This window comes from Pinus tabuliformis, chromosome 3_1 (assembly GCF_031772625.1).
Source record: "Pinus tabuliformis cultivar Carrire ecotype Pingquan chromosome 3_1, CPIR1, whole genome shotgun sequence".
Taxonomy (NCBI): Eukaryota; Viridiplantae; Streptophyta; class Pinopsida; order Pinales; family Pinaceae; genus Pinus; species Pinus tabuliformis.
Genome location: NC_142301.1, coordinates 947172377 through 947194024, shown reverse-complemented (window position 1 = coordinate 947194024; position 21648 = coordinate 947172377).

Genomic DNA, 21648 nt, shown 5'->3' with positions numbered 1-21648 from the left:
GAGGAGAAGGGGAAAAATCTAAATGAGAAAAACTAAATCAGAGGTCTCTATATTCTTCTATGAAGGAACTACCTATTCTTCTCTTAATAAGTCAGGATCCCTTTGTTGGGTCCTTATAATAGTAGTGATTACCCCATTACTATTGTAGTTATACCCCTTATTAATATTTTTGTGCCCCTATTACCCCCATATTGTTACTACTGTGCCCCATAGAATCCCTCTATTATTATTTTTGTGGCTTTATATTATTATTGTTAGGTCGGCTGGATTATATTGTGACTCCTTAGACTCCTATATATAGAAAGGAGGTTTTGTCATTTGAATCATCCAAGAATTGTTCATTTATGTAATGTAAAGGAGGTTTCCCCCTCGAAGAGGCTGAATTCTAAGGCTTTTATCTATCTTTTCTATCTTTTCTTAAGCTGGTTTCATAACATTTGGTATCAGAGCTTTGGATTCTAGGGTTTCGCTGCTCCAAACAGGTCATCGTGGTATTTTCGTTATAACTTTTTTTCTGTGACGTTTTAGAAGTCGCAAAACAAACCCATTTGAGAAGACATCGCGCTGAACCTTGGGTCCAAATTTCAGAGCTTTTCGCGCTATATTTTTGGAGTTATGATCTGAGGAAGTTGGTCTTTTTGCAGACTCTTGAATTACATTCCAAAGAGGTGACCAGGGGAAAATCATCATAACTTTCTCTCTGGGGATCGGATTGAAATTCCGTAAGAAGGTACAGAAAGAGGACGGACTGTAGTTTCTTGTATGCCCTTTTCAGATCCATAGGTCGAAAAAGTGACTCGTGGCACGTCGTACAAGTTTGCTCTACTGAACTAGTCTATAATCAAGTCACTGTGGGAGATTTCACATAACTCTTCCTTGGAGAATCCAATTTGGGTCAGACTTGTGGCATTGGAAAGAGGACATAGAGGGCTACTACAGCTCATGAATTTAGAACTAGAGGATTGGAAGGTACAAAGATACATCAGAGGCAATATCAAGCTCCTACAAAGTGAAAAAAGGTGTGTAGATTTTCTTAAATTTTTGCTTAAGCTTGGTTTGAAAATTTATTTTGAAGGAATTCAAAGGGCATAGTAGAGAATTATTATCAGTAACTAATGCCCCGAAAGAAAATGCAAACACCTAGTAAGGAACCTGAAAGCTCTAGCATGACTCACGAAGAAGAGGAGGAAATGCAACATGATATATCAAAATTACAAGACCAAGTGCAACAATTGTCCCTTACACAAAAAGGAACAGAATCTAAGATGGATGGTTTAAAGAAAGGAGTAGAAGCTAAGATGGACTGTTCAAAGAAAGGTGTAGAAGCTAAGATGGTTGACGTGGAAGCTAAGATGGATGATTTGAAGACAGACATGGACAAATTGAAGATAAATGTGAATAAGTAGCTACAAGAAATAGGCACTAAGGGTGAAAGGGTACTAAAGGAAACTCATGATGAGAATAAAAAAAATACTAATCATGATTCCATAGATGCTAATGTTGGATCGAAGACTCACCATATTCCAAAAATCGATATGAGGAAGTTTGATGGCAAGGATCCTGCCACATGGATATTACAGATGGAGCAATTCTTCGATCTCAATAACGTGCAAAACACACAAAAGGTACGTATGACAACTTTATATTTGGAACCAAATCAGTTTGTATGGTATCAATGGCTTTGCTCTCGTAAACAATTTATCACTTGGGCAATTTTTACAGAAGAATTGGTAGCACATTATGAGGATACAAAAAGCAACACTTTTTTTAGCCAATTGATAAGTCTCAAACAAAAGGGTTCAATAATGGAGCACATTGAGGAGTTCCAAAAATTGAACATAAGGGTAAAAGATATTCCAGAGGAGCATAGGATTGATGTGTTCATAGGGTCTTGAAAGGATAATATCCAACATGATGTTCGCCTTTGGGAACCTGATTCATTAGAGAAGGCATTCAGGTTAGCAAGAAAAATGGAAAGCAAAATTATGGCAACCAGGAAGCATACCACTCACAACTATAAAGACGGAAGTGTTGTTGCCCCTAGTCTTCCACAACCTATAAGGTTGACACCACAACAATTGGAAGAAAAAAGAGCAAAACGGCTTTGTTACAGTTGTGATAGCAAATACACTAAAGGTCATAAGTGTGCTGAGAAGAAATTATTCTACATAGATTGTGAAGAGGAAGAAGAAAAGGAGCAAGAAAGGTCAAAAGAAGAGGATATACTCCAGGAACAAATCTTAGATGAAGAACAAATAAATCCGACCATATCTTGTAATGCATTGGCGGGAATTACTACTCCTCAAACCATCAAGATAGAAGGACAAATCAAGAAGAAAAAGGTAATAGTTTTGATTGATTCAGGAAGCACCCACAACTTTATTCATTGTAAGGTAGCAAAAGAATTGAATTGCTTCCTATATCCAGCACCAGAATGTCAAGTGATGATTGCAAATGGAGGAACAATAAATTGCTCTGGAAAGTGCCATAATATCAAGCTATCCATGGGAGAATATGTATTGACTAGCCCAATGCTTTCTATTCCAATGGGAGGTGCTGATGTTGTACTAGGAGTCCAATGGCTACAATCCCTGGGTACAATAGCCTTTAATTTTCAAGAACTTTTCATGAAATTTTCTGTGGAAGGAAAGGAAGTTGAATTAAGGGGTATTGCAGGGAAACCAGGAAAGATAATCAGCTCTAATGGTATGACAAAGCTTCTAAAAAAGGAGCAAAGAGGTGTAATTGCACAATTATGCTCGCTAGATGTTTCCACATCGGAATCATCTATTTCTCCAGATCTCCAAAAAACCTTGGACAATCATTCTGAGGTATTTGAGACTCCCAAAGGTCTCCCACCGGTGCGTGATCATGATCATGCTATTCATCTAATTCCAAGAAGTGTTCCTCCAAACATCAGGCCGTACAGATATCCCTATGTCCAAAAGAGTGAAATTGAACGTATGGTTGCAGAAATGCTCGAGGCTGGTATAATTCAATCGAGTCAAAGTTCTTTCTCTGCTCCAGTAGTATTGGTGCACAAGAAGGATGGATCATGGCGCATGTGTCCGGATTATAGGGAGCTCAACAAGCTCAGTATTAAAGATAAGTTCCCCATTCCTGTCATTGATGAATTACTAGATGAATTGCATGGATCAATTTACTTCACCAAGTTGGATCTTCATTCAGGGTATCATCAAATCAGAATGAAGATTGAAGACATTCCAAAAACATCATTTAGAACTCATGAGGGTCATTATGAATTTTTGGTCATGCCTTTTGGCCTTACCAATGCACCTTCAACATTTCAAGGTTTGATGAATTCAATTTTCAAACCATTTATTAGAAAATTTGTGTTAGTATTTTTTGATGATATACTAATCTACAGCAAGTCTTGGAAGGATCATGTTGAACATGTTGATAGGGTGCTACAACTATTGAAAGAGAAACAATTATATGCAAAAAGATCCAAATGTTTCTTTGGAGTCTAGGAAGTGGAATATTTGGGTCATATTGTATCTCATGAAGGAGTTAAGGTAGACCCTAGCAAAATTAAATCCATTAAGGAATGGAAAATCCCCACATCCATAAAGCATCTGCGAGGATTTCTCGGGTTGACAGGGTATTATCGCAAGTTTGTTAAGAATTATGGGAGAATAGCAACACCTCTAACAACATTATTGAAGAAAGATGCATTTTCATGGACTCCGGAAGCAACAAAGGCCTTTGAACATCTTAAAGAGGCAATGTGCCAAGCACCGGTCTTAGCTACACCGGACTTCACGAAAACCTTTATTGTGGAATGTGATGCTTCAGGAAATGGAATTGGTGCTGTTCTAATGCAAGTTGAAAGACCCATTGCTTTTGAAAGTCGTCCAATCAAGGGAAAGTTTTTAAGTAAAGCTATTTATGAGAAGGAAATGTTGGCAATACTCCATGCCCTTAAGAAATGGCGACCCTACCTAATGGGAAGACACTTCAAGGTAAAAACAGATCATGATAGCCTTAAATACTTTTTAGAACAAAGCTTATCCTCTGAAGAGCAACAAAAGTGGGTCACAAAGATGTTGGGTTATGACTTTGAAATCATCTACAAAAAAGGGAAGCAAAATGTGGTGGCAGATGCACTCTCAAGAAAGGATGAGGATGTGGAAGCATTGTTGTGTGCCATTTCTATTATCCAACCAGATTGGATAAACGAAGCAAGGGAGGAATGGAAGAATGATGAAGAAGTGTGGGCACTTATTCAAAAGTTACAACAAGATTCCAGTACGTCTGATACATTTAGCTGGCAAAATGATTCGTTATGGTACAAAGATCGCTTATACCTTTGCAAGAATTCCCAGCTAAAAAAAAAGATTCTTATGGAATTGCACACTTCTCCTTTAGGAGGGCACTTAGGATATTTTAAAACTTACCACAGGGTTAAGAAGGAATTTTTTTGGGATGGCCTCAAATCAGATATTCAAAAGTTTGTGGCGGAATGTTTGGTTTGCCAACAAAATAAAGTTGAAACAATTAAGACACCAGGTCTATTACAACCTTTATCCATTCCAAGCCAACGCTGGGAGGAGGTTTCAATGGATTTTATCACAGGTTTACCCAAGTCTGAGGGAAAGAATGTCATCATGGTGGTAGTTGACAAACTTACCAAGTATGCACACTTTTGTGCATTATCACATCCATTTAAAGCCAGTACAGTTTCTACTGCATTTATGGAAACAATTCAAAAGCTACATGGAAACCCAAAGATTATTGTAAGTGACAGAGATCCCATTTTCACTCGAAATTTTTGGACAAAATTATTTTCTTGTCTTGGTACTCAGTTAGCTCATAGCTCATCTTATCATCCTCAATCTGATGGGCAAACTGAGATAGTAAACAAATGTTTGGAAGGATATCTTTGGTTCTTTGTATCTGATAAACAGACACAATGGGTTAAATGGTTTCCTCTGGTTGAATGGTGGTATAACACTTCCTTCCATACAGCAACAAAAATGACCCCATTTATGGCAATTTATGGGTATCAACCACCATCCATCACATCATATTTAAGAGAAAATTCTAAGGTTCAGGCAGTGGAACATCACATCGAACATCAACAACAAATCCTCCAACTCTTAAAGGATAACCATGTGTTGGCACATAATAGAATGAAACAACAGGCAGATCAACATCGCAGTGAAAGAAGTTTTGATGTAGGTGATTGGGTATTCCTACGGCTACAACCATATAAGCAAATGTCCCTCAAGGAAGCTAAGAAGGATAATAAATTATCACCAAAGTATTATGGTCCGTACAAGGTGTTGCAAAAGATTGGTACTATGGCATACAAATTGGAGCTTCCTACAGCTTCTCGATTGCACCCAGTTTTCCATGTTTCATGTTTAAAGAAGGTTATAGGCGACAAGCTCCCAGTTCAAACAATATTGCCAGAACTTGACGAGGAAGGAAAAATTATATTGGAACCGGAAGCAGTCACAGAAACAAGAACTCGACAACTACGAAATCGTTCAATTTCAGAGTATCTTATCAAGTGGAAGAACTTTTCCACTGAAGATTCCACATGGGAGGATGAGAATTTTATGCAGAAGTATCCAAAACTACTCAAGCGTTGAGGACAACACTTTTTTGAAGGAGAGGGGCATGTTGGGTCCCTATAATACTAGTGATTACCCCATTACTATTGTAGTTATACCCCTTATTAATATTGTTGTGCCCCTATTACCCCCATATTTTTAGAATGTATGAACAAGAAGATGAGAGTTTGGAGGAATATTTGGAACGATTCCTTTACAACCTACAAAAATCCAAACAACATTCTCTAAATCCTGATACCATTAGAACAATTTTTCTTAAAGGAATAAGAGATGAGTATCTTGATATTCTCAATGTGATGGGTAAAGGAGATATTTCATACATACCATTTGACAAAATAGTTGAACTATGTCAAAAGTACTCTAGAGGTAGATCCAAAATGGGAAAAAGAGATGTAACTTCTAGAGCTTCCAAATCTACAGCAAGAGGAGTGACAAGAGTAAAAATAGGGTGTTTATTAGAAAATTTAAAACAAATCTTTTGAGTACCTTAGGAACACAAGTTTATGTATTAAAATAAAAGAAGAAACAACAAAAAGAAGAACAAACAATGTCAATTTTTTGTCCTAAGTGTAGGAAGAAGCATCTCTTACAAGAATGTCCTTTGGATAATATACATTTTTGTGGACTATGTACATAAATTCATGTTACGGATGATTGTCCAACATTAAAAGAGTCGCAAGCGAGTCAAATAGAAGAAACTCAAGGATTTTATTGTATGGCACCAAGAAGATCTTGGCAACCACATTTTAACTTTTGTAGGTACATCTCAACAGTTCCTCAACAAATTCCCCAAAATTTTCAATATCAGAATTCATGGAATACTCCTATGCCATCGCAGGTTTGGCCTCCTCAGCAAAACCAAAACCAACCTTCACAAGGTTTGCAAGGATATGCTTATGGAGCCCAACCTCCTCAATTTTACCCACAACAATATCAATCTTATCCATCATATCAATAGCCATATCCTCAACAATAATTTCCATATCAACAATTCAAGAAATCCACTCAATAAAATCCATTTACACAACAATCAATGCATGCACTAACTTAACCTCAGTAGCTTCAGCTGCCTTCTAATCAACAACCACTGAGACCAGCTCAATTACTAGCTCAGCCAGTATAAAATCTCAGTAATAGAGCGGAGAGGCCAGCATATAATATGGAAGAAACAACATTATTTCCTACATGTTCTATTCTTCCTATACAATATGTCTACTTAAGGTCTGGGAAAATATTACACAAAGATTCTACACTTATCATAGAAGAGAAAAGGAGAGGCCAGCATATAATATGGAAGAAACAACATTATTTCCTACATATTCTATTCTTCCTATACAAGATGTCTACTTAAGGTCTGGGAAAATATTACACAAAGATTCTCCACTTATCATAGAAGAGAAAAGGAGAGGCCGGCATAATACATGGAAGAAACAACATTATTTCCTACATATTTTATTCTTCCTATATAAGATCTCTACTTAAGGTCTGTGAAAATATTACACAAAGATTATCCACTTATCATAGAACTTAAAACTAAACAAGGAGAACAATCTAAAAAATCTCATCCAAGAAATCAAATTCAAAAAGGAAAAGCTATTATGACTCAAAGACCACCTTATCAGAGATGTTAGTAGAGCAGAAAATCAAAAATCTAATTTCTTTTCCTGAATTTGATATTGTAGAAGAATTATAGAATGCTTATGTTAAAATTCCTTTGTTGCAAGCTATTAAGGAAATTCCAATTTATAGAAAAACAATAAAGGAATTATGCATTAAGCAAACTGGCAGAAAGAAAAGAGATCCACCCACAATTCAAGTCATTAGCAAATTAGCTAGTCTCATGTCTACAAAATCAACAATTGAAAAATATATTGATCTAGGGATACCTATGGTTACCATTTCAATCAATAATTTTTTAGTTCCTAAAACTTTAATTGATCTAGGAGCTTCTATAAATGTCATGACAACAGAAACTATGAAGTATTTAAAATTGCCAAACATCTAACCTACTACTACAATTTTAGAACTAGTAGATAGATATAAAGTTTTACCAGAAGGAATACTTGAGGAGATCATTGTTTCTTTAGACTCATGGGAATATCCTGTAGACTTTTTGATCTTGCAACCAAAAACAAATTTAGGAGGTCATCCTTTAATTCTTGGCAGACCATGGTTAGCCACAACAGATGCCTTCATTGGATGCAGTTGAAGAAGAATGATCATAGCAGATGAAAATGAAAGGAAACATATTACACTCTATCCTCCTGCTCAATATCCTTCTTTATTATCATGGCTTGATGATGAAGAAGAAAACAATCGGCCTATTCTAAGCATTAATCAAGCATTTAAGTTTAGAGAAGAGGAAGGAGATGAGGATTTAATAGATCTTTTTCTCTCAGAACTTGATATTTATGAACATCGAAGAATAAAACAACATGAAGCTGCAAATCATCATTCAAATCAATGCTTTTAGGAAAATTGTACTATTCAATCATTGTAGAATTCATTTGAAATTGTTTTTCCTGTTAACTCAATTACCAATTCTCCAAGTAAAATTGTTGAAATCAATCGGTGAAAGAATATAAATATTGGTAATAATCTACAATCATCACAAGAACAACGGGTAATTGCATTATTACAGCAATATTCAAAATCTTTTGCCTGGGACTATACTAACATGCAAAGAATTCATCCAAAGACATGTATTCACCATATCTATATTGATGATCATATCAAACCAGTGAGACAACCACAAAGAAGAATGAATCCTATGATGAAATAAATAGTGAAAGAGGAACTATAAAAACTGTTACAAGTAGGATTCATCTATCCTATTTCAGATAGTCAATGGGTTTCACCCTTAGTTGTGGTGCCAAAGAAAAATGGAAAATGGAGAATATGTGTAGACTATAGGGAACTGAACAAGGAAACATTAAAAGATCACTTCCCATTACCATTCATTGACCAAGTACTGGATTCACCAGCTGGAAAAAAAATATTTTCTTTTCTTAATGGATTTAGTGGATACAATTAGATTAAGAAAACATTAGAGGACCAGGATAAAACCAAATTTGCATGTCCATAGGGAACATATGCATATAGTGTTTTTCCCTTTGGGTTATGTAATGCACCTGCTACTTTTCAAAGAGCAGTCCTTGCAATCTTTGCTGATCTAATCCATGAATGTGTAGAGGTTTACATGGATGATTTTATTGTATATGGAAATACATTTGATGATTGTTTGAATAATATTGAAATTTTTTTAAAGAGATGCATAGAGACAAACCTATCCCTTGGCAATGAGAAATTTTTTATGATGTTAACTGAAGGGATAGTGTTGGGACACCACATTTCTTCTTCTAGAATCAAGGTAGACCGAACAAAAATACAAGTTATTGTAAACTTAATGCCACCAAAAATGAAGAAAGAAGTAAGAAGTTTCTTGGGATATGCAGGCTACTACAAAATATTCATTGAAAACTTTAGTAATATAACTCTACCCTTGTTTAAACTGCTTGCAAAAGACATTGAGTTTCAATGGACTACAAATTGTCAAAATGCATTTCAAAAATTGAAAGAAAAATTGTCTATAGCACCCATTCTCAGAGGACCAAATTGGTCATTACCATTCCATATATATACCAATGCATCAGACACAAAAATAGGAGCATCTCTAGGGAAAAAAGAAAGTCAGTTTAACTATGGCATCTATTTCATAAGCAAAAATTTAACTCTGGCATAACTAACTACAGAGTAACAAAAAAAGAAATGTTAGTTGTTGTCCACGCAATCAATAAATTTAGGCATTATATAATAGGTTGTCAAGTAATTGTTCATACGAATCATTCAACCATTAAATATCTAATGAACAAAACAATTACTAATGGCAGAATTACTAGATGGTTGTTATTAATGCAATAATTTAATATCATTGTTTTAGATAGACCAGGGAGAGAAAACCAAGTAGCAGACTTTCTATCAAGACTTCATTCTTCTGATGATCTTATACCTGTGTCAGATAACTTCCCTAATGAGAATCTATTTTCTATAACAAGTAAAACCCCATGGTTTGCAGATATAGCTAATTATATATCATCTAGAATATTACCATCACATTTCACTAGCAAGCAGAAAAAGAAAATAATTAGAGTCAGTGCAAGATACACTTGGATTAATGGAGATCTCTTCTATACAGGACCTGATCTTATAATTATGAAATGTATAAGAGAATATGAAATCATTGATATTTTAAAAGCATGTCATGACGAACCATGTGGTGTTCATTTTATAAAGAAGAGGACAACATACAAGGTCTTAAATCAAGGCTATTATTGGCCATCGTTATTCAAGGATTCAAAGACTTATACTAAAAGATGTGATAGCTGCTAAAGAATAGGTAGACTTGTAGTTTCAGATGAAATTCCATTGAATCTGCAAGTACTGATAGAGCCATTTGAACAATGGGCTCTTGACTTTGTGGGTCCTATCATCCCACCATCAAATGGTAAGAAGTACATCCTAGTATGTATTGATTATGTAATGAAATGGGTAGAGGCTAAAGCATTTAGCATAGCAATAGAAACTTCAATAGTTACTTTTCTTTATCAAGAAATATTTGCAAGATATGGAGTTCCATGGTAGATTGCGACAGATCAAGGTACACAATTCACCTTCGAGCTTGTTCGAGACTTGATAGAGAAATACAAGATTAATCATAGAAAATAAACTCCATACCACCCACAAGAAAATGGAAAAGTTGAATCAACAAACAAAGTACTTGAGAATATTATGACAAAGACAATGAATGTTCATATAAAATATTGATTAGAGAATCTGAGTGAAGCATTATGGGCTTATAGGATAACATGGAAAAATACCACTGGATTTAGCCTCTATCACCTTGTTTGTGGAAAAGAACTCTTGTTGCAAATTGAATTTGAGATTCCTACATATAAACTTGCAGCATAATTGTGACTGTACCTGATAGAAGCACAACAACCAAGGATCATGCAACTCAATGAACTAGACGAGATAAGAAAACAAGCCATGGAACATACATCTCTAGTTCAACAATAGAGGAAAAAGTGGCATGACAAATTCATTAAAAACAAAATCTTTCATAAAGGAGACTGGGCACTACTTTTGACTCTAAGTTCAAATATTTCAAAGAAAAATTTACTACTCATTAGCTTGGGCCATATGAATTAGAAGAAATATTTGAAAATGGAGCAGTAAAGATATAAACAATAGATGAAGCAGCAACTTCTTTTTTGGTTAATGGCTATAGATTAACAGTTTATCATAAGCCTATAAACAGAGAATACTCTTTGAAGATAGTTTTAGAAGACAATGATATGGAAGTATTGGAAAAGCATAACGATATGCCTTCCCTACCTCCAAAAAAAAAAAAAAAGAAGAAGAGGAAGTTAAAAAATAATAAAAAGAGTTTGGTTGTGAAAACTGAGATACTGGCACAACACAAACTCAAATTCATATCGGAAAACGAACATGGTTGGCCAATATGAATTATTTTTCATGTTTTTCTTTCCTTTTGTTTTTTACAGGATCACTCTCCAAAACATAAAAGAATTGAGGATAAGTCTAAAGATAAGCAAGGGGGAAGATTCATAATAAATCAACAAACATGTAATGGTTTGATATCAAGCAGTTGTTTATCAGAAGGGACCTGAAATAAAACATCATCAACGAACATCAAAAGGGACCAGTCATCATTAATATATATAAAAGGGACCTGAAACATTATTCAAAGATCATTGCAGAAGGGACCTAAACAACATGAAATTCATTAGAAGGGACCTGAATCAATATCAGATGCAAAAACATGAAACAACATCAAAATGATTACAAAAACAGATTCAAGTGTCCACATTCCATCATAAGTTATCTTTGAAGACCTATCATCATTCAAAAGAGTCAAGTATCGACAAACTAGAAAAGGCTATCAATGAACATTGAGCTATTATGCGAAAGAAGAAGTAATATAAGTAAAAAAAAAGTGTATTCTTAAAAACCATTGATTTTGTCAAAAATTTTCGAGAATTGTTAAAACTAATTTAACTTGGATATGCATCCTATTACATTTATCATTCTACATTTATCATCTAGCATACTATTTATCCTATCTATATGCCACTAACTTCATCTTACCCTCATCATAATCCTATCCATTCCCTACATACATTCTACATTAAAAATTTCATAGGCTACATAAACCCATATAAATTCCTGCATTAATCCATATGCCCCTATATTATCCTTAAGCATTTTTAATCAAAGATTGGGACTCAATATTTTTTTTGATAAGAATTTTGTTGCCTACAAAGACCACAAGAGTTAGTGTCATTATAAGAAAATTTGACTTTGAAATAACCTATCCTATGGTAATTTCAAAAACAAATTAAGAAATGAGAATATAAAAATGACAAAGACTAATGTATAAGAATCGAAAGGCAAAACTATATGAAATGAAATATACAAATGAGGAAAGGATGAAAAGACATATGTATCATTGCACATACAAACAAAAGTGAGCATGCAATGAAATGAATGAAGTCATGAATGAAGGATGAACTTCACAAAATGTGGGTAGTGCAAATATGAAAACATTATGGTGACAAGACATGCATGTAAATCCATGAATAGAAGAGTGTACATGAAGGCAGAGGAACACAGTCAAAATAGAGACACATGGGTAGCCACAGGTACACAGGTCGAAGTATGAGTTGGAGTGGTAAAATGGTCAAAACGCATTCAAACAAACTCTGTGTAATGTTATTGCTATCTTTCACCATTCTAACACAAACCAAGCTCTGTGTTAAGCCTTTCTTCCACCATCACAGCTAGAATTAAGCTCAGAAAGAGGAGGAGAACGTTGTGCACTCACATGCATGCATATAGCACCCTTGTAAAAGGAGGAAATAAGTAAGAAAAATGCAAACATTGAAGAGAGGGTTGTGTAAAACAGAGAAGCCTGAACAGAGAAGAAGCTGCATAAGAAATAGGTGAGGAGATCAAAGAAGTTTGTGGAGAAATAAGGGAGGAATGCATCGGTTTTAATGAGAGAATTAAAGGTCAAGATCTCTTGTTTTCCAAGTCGATCGAGCCTACCAATAAACTCCAAAAATTTCGCAGATAAAAAAGGTAAGAAATCACTTCTTGATTTCTATTAGTAGTTTAACGGATTTCAAGGATAGATAAGCTTGAGTGTTATGAAACAAGCTCAAGAAAAGATAGAAAATATAGATCAATGCCTTAGAATTCAGCCTCTTCGAGGGGGCAACCTCCTTTACATTACATAAATGAACAATTATTGGATCATACAAATGAAAAAACCTCCTTTCTATATATAGGAGTCTAAGGAGTCACAATATAATCCAGCCGACCTCACAATAATAATATAAAGCCACAAAAATAACAATAGAGGGATTCTATGGGGCACATAAATAACAATATGGGGGTAATAAGGGCACAACAATATAAATAAGGGGTATAACTACAATAGTAATGGGGTAATCACTAGTATTATAGGGACCCAACATGCCCCTCTCCTTCAAAAAAGTGTTGTCCTCAACGCTTGAGTAGTTCTGGATACTTCTGCATAAAATTCTCATCCTCCCATGTGGAATCTTCAACGGATAAGTTCTTCCACTTGATAATATACTCTGAAATTGATCGATTTAGTAGCTGTCGAGTTCTTGTTTCTGTGACTGCTTCCAGTTCCAATATAATTTTTCCTTCCTTGTCAAGTTCTGGAAATATTGTTTGAATTGGGAGCTTGTCACCTATAACCTTCTTTAAACATGAAACATGGAAAACTGGGTGCAATCGAGAAGCCGCAGGAAGCTCCAATTTGTATGCCATAGTACCAATCTTTTGCAACACCTTGTACGGACCATAATACTTTGGTGATAATTTATTATCCTTCTTAGCTTGCTTTAGGGACATTTGCTTATATGGTTGTAGCCGTAGGAATACCCAATCACCTACATCAAAACTTCTTTCACTGCGATGTTGATCTGCCTGTTGTTTCATTCTATTTTGTGCCAACACGAGGTTATCCTTTAAGAGTTGGAGGACTTGTTGTTGATGTTCAATGTGATGTTCCACTGCCTGAACCTTAGAATTTTCTCTTAAATATGATGTGATGGATGGTGGTTGATACCCATAAAGTGTCATAAATGGGGTCATTTTTGTTGCTGTATGGAAGGAAGTGTTATACCACCATTCAGCCAGAGGCAACCGTTTGACCCATTGTGTCTGTTTATCAGATACAAAGCAACGAAGATATCCTTCCAAACATTTGTTTACTATCTCAGTTTGCCCATCAAATTGAGGATGATAAGATGAGCTATGAGCTAACTGAGTACCAAGACAAGAAAATAATTCTGTCCAAAAATTTCCAGTGAAAATGGGATCTCTGTCACTTACAATAATCTTTGGGTTTCCATGTAGCTTTTGAACTGTTTCCATAAATGCAGTTTAAACTGTACTGGCTTTAAATGGATGTGATAATGCACAAAAGTGTGCATACTTGGTAAGTCTGTCAACTACCACCATGATGACACTCTTTCCCTCAGGCTTGGGTAAACCTGTGATAAAATCCATTGAAACCTCCTCCCAACGTTGGCTTGGAATGGATAAAGGTTGTAATAGACCCGGTGTCTTAATTATTTCAACTTTATTTTGCTGGCAAACCAACATTCGCCACAAACTTTTGAATATCTGATTTAAGGCCATCCAAAAAAATTCCTTCTTAACCCTGTGGTAAGTTTTTAAAAATCCTGAGTGCCCTTCTAAGGGAGAAGTGTGCAATTCCATAAGAATCTTTTGTTTTAGCTGGGAATTCTTACAGAGGTATAAGCAATCTTTGTACCATAATGAATCATTTTGCCAGCTAAATGTATCAGAAGTACTGGAATCTTGTTGTAGCTTTCGAATAAGTGCCCACACTTCTTCGTGATTCTTCCATTCCTCCCTTGCTTCGTTTATCCAATCTGGTTGGATAATAGAAATGGCACACAACAATGCTTCCACATCCTCATCCTTTCTTGAGAGTGCATCTGCCACCACATTTTGCTTCCCTTTCTTGTAGATGATTTCAAAGTCATAACCCAACATCTTTGTGACCCACTTTCATTGCTCTTCAGAGGATAATCTTTGTTCTAAAAAGTATTTAAGGCTATCATGATCCGTTTTTACCTTGAAGTGTCTTCCCATTAGGTAGGGTCGCCATTTCTTAAGTGCATGGAGTATTGCCAACATTTCCTTCTCATAAATAGCTTTGCTTAAAAACTTTCCCTTGATTGGACGACTTTCAAAAGCAATGGGTCTTTCATCTTGCATTAGAACAGCACCAATTCCATTTCCTGAAGCATCACATTCCACAATAAAGGTTTTTGTGAAGTCCGGTGTAGCTAAGACCGGTGCTTGGCACATTGCCTCTTTAAGATGTTCAAAGGCCTTTGTTGCTTCCGGAGTCCATGAAAATGAATCTTTCTTCAATAATGTTGTTAGAGGTGCTGCTATTCTCCCATAATTCTTAACAAACTTGCGATAATACCCTGTCAACCCAAGAAATCCTCGCAGATGCTTTATGGATGGGGGGATTTTCCATTCCTTAATGGCTTTAATTTTGCTAGGGTCTACCTTAACTCCTTCATGAGATACAATATGACCCAAATATTCCACCTCCTGGACTCCAAAGAAACATTTGGATCTTTTTGCATATAATTGTTTCTCCTCCAATAGTTGTAGCACCCTGTCAACATGTTCAACATGATCCTTCCAAGATTTGCTGTAGATTAGTATATTATCAAAAACTACTAACACAAATTTTCTAAGGAATGGTTTGAAAATTGAATTCATCAAACCTTGAAATGTTGAAGGTGCATTGGTAAGGCCAAAAGGCATGACCAAAAATTCATAATGACCCTCATGAGTTCTAAATGTCATTTTCAGAATGTCTTCAATCTTCATTCTGATTTGATGATATCCCGAACGAAGATCCAACTTGGTGAAGTAAATTGATCCATGCAATTCATCCAGTAATTCATCAATAACAGGAATGGGGAACTTATCTTTAATAGTGAGCTTGTTGAGCTCCCTACAATCCGGACACATGCGCCATGATCCATCCTTCTTGTGCACCAATACTACTGGAGCTCAGAAAGAACTTTGACTCGGTTGAATTATACCAGCCTCTAGCATTTCTGCAACCATACGTTCAATTTCACTTTTTTGGACATAGGGATATCTGTACGGCCTGATGTTTGGAGGAACACTTCCTGGAATCAAATGAATAGCATGATCATGATCGCACATAGGTGGGAGACCTTTTGGAGTCTCAAATACCTTGGAATGATTGTCCAAGACTTTTTGGAGATCTGGAGAAATAGATGATTCCAATGTGGAAACATCTAGCGAACATAATTGTGCAATTACACCTCTTTGCTCCTTTTTTAGAAGCTTTGTCATGCCATTAGAGCTGATTATCTTTCCTGGTTTCCCTACAATACCCCTTAATTCAACTTCCTTTCCTTCCGTAGAAAATTTGATGAAAAGTTCTTGAAAATTAAAAGCTATTGTACCCAAGGATTGTAGCCATTGGACTCCTAGTACAACATCAGCACCTCCCATTGGAATGGAAAGCATTGGGCTAGTCAATACATATTCTCCCATGGATAGCTTGATATTATGGCACTTTCCAGAGCAATTTATTGTTCCTCCATTTGCAATCATCACTTGACACTCTGGTGCTGGATATAGGAAGCAATTCAATTCTTTTGCTACCCTACAATGAATAAAATTGTGGGTGCTTCCTGAATCAATCAACACTATTACCTTTTTCTTCTTGATTTGTCCTTCTATCTTGATGGTTTGAGGAGTGGTAATTCCCGCCAATGCATTACAAGATATGCTCGGATTTATTTGTTCTTCATCTAGGCTTTATTCCTAGAGTATATCTTCTTCTTTTGACCTTTCTTGCTCCTTTTCTTCTTCCTCTTCACAATCTATGTAGAATAATTTCTTCTCAGCACACTTATGACCTTTAGTGTATTTGCTATCACAACTGTAACAAAGCCATTTTGCTCTTTTTTCTTCCAATTGTTGTGGTGTCAACCTTATAGGTTGTGGAAGACTAGGGGCAACAACACTTCCATCTTTATAGTTGTGAGTGGTATGCTTCCTGGTTGCCATAATTTTTCTTTCCATTTTCTTGCTAACCTGAATGCCTTCTCTAATGAATCAAGTTCCCAAAGGCGAACATCATGTTGGATATTATCCTTTAAAGACCCTATGAACACATCAACCCTATGCTCCTCTGGAATATCTTTCACCCTTATGTTCAATTTTTGGAACTCCTCAATGTGCTCCATTACTGAACCCTTTTGTTTGAGACTTATCAATTGGCTAAAAAAAGTGTTGCTTTTTGTATATTCATAATGTGCTATCAATTCTTCCGTAAAAATTGCCCAAGTGATAAATTGTTTACGAGAGAAAAGCCATTGATACCATACAAACTGATTTGGTTCCAAATATACAGTTTCCATACGTACCTTTTGTGCGTTTTGCACATTATTGAGATCGAAGAATTGCTCCATCTGTAATATCCATGTGGCGGGATCCTTGCCATCAAACTTCCTCATATCGATTTTTGGAATATGGTGATTCTTCGATACAACATTAGCATCTATGGAATCATGATTAACATTTCTTTTGTTCTCATCATGAGTTTCCTTTACTACCTTTTCACCATTAGTGACCCTTTCTTGTAGAAACTTCTTCAATTCTTCCATGTCTGTCTTCAAATCTATCTTCAAATCTGCCATGTCTTTCTTCAAATCTGTCTTCGAATCATCCATCTTAGCTTCCATGCCCTTTATCTTAGATTCCACGCCATTTATCTTAGATTCCACGCCACTTATCTTAGCTTCTGTTAGCTTTTGTGAGCGTGACATTTGTTGCACTTGTTCTTGTAATTTTGATATATCATGTAGCATTTCTTCCTCTTCTTCATGAGTCATACTAGAGCTTTCAGGTTCATTACTAAGTGTTTGCATTTTCTTTCCTCGGGGCATCAGTTACCGATAATAATGCTTCACTATGCCCTTTGAATTCCGTTAAACCAAGCTTACAAAAAAATTAAAAAAAAAACTACACACCTGTTTTCACTTTATAGAAGCCTGATATTGAATCTGATGTATCTCTATAATTTCGGATTATCCAGTTCTGAAATTGCTACCTGTAGTAGCCTTCTGTGTCCTATTTCCAATGCCACAAGTCTGAGCCAAATTGGATTTTCCAAGGAAGAGTTATGTGAAATCTCCCACAGTGACTTGATTTTAGACTAGTTCAGTAGAGCGAACTTGTACGACCTACCACGAGTCACTGTTTCAACCTTTGAATCTAAAACACACACACAAGAAACTGCAGTCTGTCCTCTTTTTGTACCTTCTTACAAAATTTCAATCCGATCCCCAGAGGGAAAGTTATGATGATTTTCCCAAGGTCACCTGTTTTGAATGTAATTCAGGAATCTCCAAAAAGACCAACTTCCTCAGATCATATCTCCGCAAATATCCTGCAAAAGCTCTGAAATTTGGACCCAAGGTTCAGCGCGATTTCTTCTCAAATGAGTTTTTTTTGCGACTTCTGAAACATCACAGAAAAAAAGTTATAGCGAAAATGCCACGATGACTTGATTGGAACAGCGAAACCCTAGAATCCAAAGCTCTGATACCAAATGTTATGAAACCAGCTCAAGAAAAGATAGAAAAGATAGATCAACGCCTTAGAATTCAGCCTCTTTGAGGGGGCAACCTCCTTTACATTACATAAATGAAGAATTCTTGGATGATACAAATGACAAAACCTCCTTTCTATATATAGGAGTCTAAGGAGTCACAATATAATCCAGCTGACCTAACAATAATAATATAAAGCCACAAAAATAACAATAGAGGGATTCTATGGGGCACAGAAATAACAATATGGGGGTAATAGGGGCACAACAATATAAATAAGGGGTATAACTACAATAGTAATGGGGTAATCACTAGTATTATAGGGACCCAACATTGAGATAGTGTTTGAGATGTGTCATTTTATAAGGAGTTAAACTTCAGTTATGAAATTGAAATCTTGCCACCATTAAAACCGACTTTTCCACCTATGTAATGTGTGAATCCTCGGAGATGTTGAAGAGGAGTTCTAATTAAAATGGCATTGTTTAAACATAGGAACATGAGTTATTAACTTAGAGATATCTACAAGTTTTCTTCCAGATCAGGTAATCGAGCTCGAATCACGAATTCCCTCATGCATGGTTGTATATGAAAAACAGAGTCTTATTTTTATACACAGTGAGATTTTCATATACACAGTGAGAAAAATATTTCCCATTTTCATATACACAGTGAATTTTTTTTTCCTATTTTCATATTTTCCTGAATATATTTAAGAAGAACCTTTGGAAAATGATTCTTACTTTGAGCTTGTATGAACAGGAGATACTTCATCACATTCATTTTCCAAGGAGAATGTAAGAGAAGAAAGAGAGCTACAGCAAGAAGAACACCTCAAGAAGATAGAAGAGTTGACAATGGAGTTGGCAGTCAACAAGATTTTAGAAAGGCATTTGAAGAAAGAGAATACGATGTACAAACAAAAAAATAAAAATCTCATCAAAGAAAATGAAAAATTGAACAAGAAAATTAATAAGCTTGAAATAAAGAACATCCTGATCTCTAAACATGATTACAGGTGGCTCAATGAAAATAACACATGGAAATACAAATATGAGAGACAGAAGGTGATGGCTACCATCTACAATGAAGGGAAATATGGAGGTATCGATTGTCTTCGATACAAAGCACAACAAGAAGCTTTAGGATCGGGGACAATAGGCACATCAAAACTCAGAAGATAAAAGAGAAGGAAACAAGCATGAGGACATGCTTGGAGATCAGCAAGGGGGAGATGTTGGCCCTCGATTTTGATCAATTTTGCTTACTAAAAATCGACTAAACTTCCATCATATTCCAACTTACATCATTCATATATGCATTATTTTGACCTTATATGCATATTCAGGTAAATAAATTATGTTTTTCAATATTTAGATATTTTTGCAAAAATTTGGTTTTAAGAATATTTTTTGATAGAACTGGAAATTCTCGTAATATCTCCATTAAGGTGATATATGTAGGACACCTAGGCTCGACATGAATACATATTTGGAGATATTAGGAACCAAGAATTGCTGAACGGCTATTGTCTCAGTCAAAATGAGCAAATACAGGCCCGATCAACGCTGGTCAAACTTGACCTGTCACCCAGAAATCCTATTAAAAAGGGGCAATTTTGGGATTTTTTTGAATTTTTTCCAGATTTCTTGTAACTAATGGATGGCTTCGACCTTATGAAGTGGGATAACATTAATGATGGTTGTTTCAAACTTTTTATATTATATGGTTATGATTTTGCCTATTTAAAGGTGGCATTCATAGTTCGAGTAATGTAGAAAAACTTATTATTTTTTAGATAATTGAAGACAGAACTTTTGTTTCATGATTTCTTTGTGTTTTCTAGAGTAAATGAGTTGTTGTAGCTAAGTATTTTAGCAGTGTACCAGCAAGGTTGGAGGGCCCCCATCCAAGCTAAGTACACTTTGTTGTATCATGTTTATATTTGTGCATATGCTAGTTTGATTTTCCATGTTTATTATATTCATTTGCTGTAAATATTTGTAAATATATTTAATGTGAATTTATTTTATGAAATGTGTTAAGTGAAGATTGCTTCCCTTAGTGATTAGCTTGAATGTGGAAGGACAACCAGGTCTCTTTGAGAGAGCCTCTTCTCCATGAGCTAGGACTAAGACTGAACAAGATTCACTTCTTTCAAGCTTTCTTAGATTAAGTTTTTATGCTCTCATTACATTCTTTATTCTTTCTTAGATATTGGAAATGTCATTATAGAATTGTTGAGGGAGAGCAACTAGGTCTCTTTGAGAGAGATCCTTCCATGCTTCTCTAAAATAGCCTAATTTCATTGACCAATAATGCATGCTTTTATGGAATAGACTTAGATAGTTTTGCTTAAGTTGTGAGGAGTGATTTATATTTATAATATGTATTTCCATTCTTAGTTATGTAGAATGATTTATATTTGTAATATGCACTTTTTTCTCATAACTACTTTCTATATTAGTTCTTATCCAAAAATCCATAAATTGTGGTTTGCTTCTAAGATTACCAACCTAGATTGATAGTAAAATACATGTCTTAATTTACACAATAAATTGAGCTGGCAGGTACTTGTCATATTGAGAATGTATTGTAATAGCTATTATAGTTGGCACATCCTCGTGGACTATTCCATTGGATATTATACAGATCTTCCTTCTTACAATGGTTGCACCGACCATCACATCTCTGTGGACTATTCTGATTGATGTTGTATGAATCCTTCTCTTTTATGTGTGTCTCTACTAGCGTGGTACTACTACCTCTCACTTAAAGGCTCACTTTTTATTCACTCTGAAGTGAAAGTACTTCGACACACATAAGATGTAACACTCACCAAGCGCACCCCTTGCTTTCCAAAGAAAAATTTTCACTCCTCTCTCTTGTTGATAGTTAGATCCAAGGCATATCTTTAAGATAACCAACAACTGGGCCATATTCTATATGAGGCTCCTATCCCAAATGGTGTGAGGTCTAATTGGGACAACATATTAGGAAGACCCTTTGAATGTTGTTGGGTTTAGCACCATTAACAATCTCTTAAAACTTAAATCAATATACCAATATATATTTCTAATTTGATGACTTGATTCTTCTCTCCTATTTTCAAAGAAACTTAAGGTTTCTCTCATACCATGAAAAAATAAAAGCTAATAGCAAAACATTTAAAAGAAAGTAACCAATGAATGACCAATCCAAAAAAGGGTCAAATAATGAAATGATCATGTCATTAATTTCTTAATATATATGAAAAATTCAAGAATAATTCTCTCAGAATATCG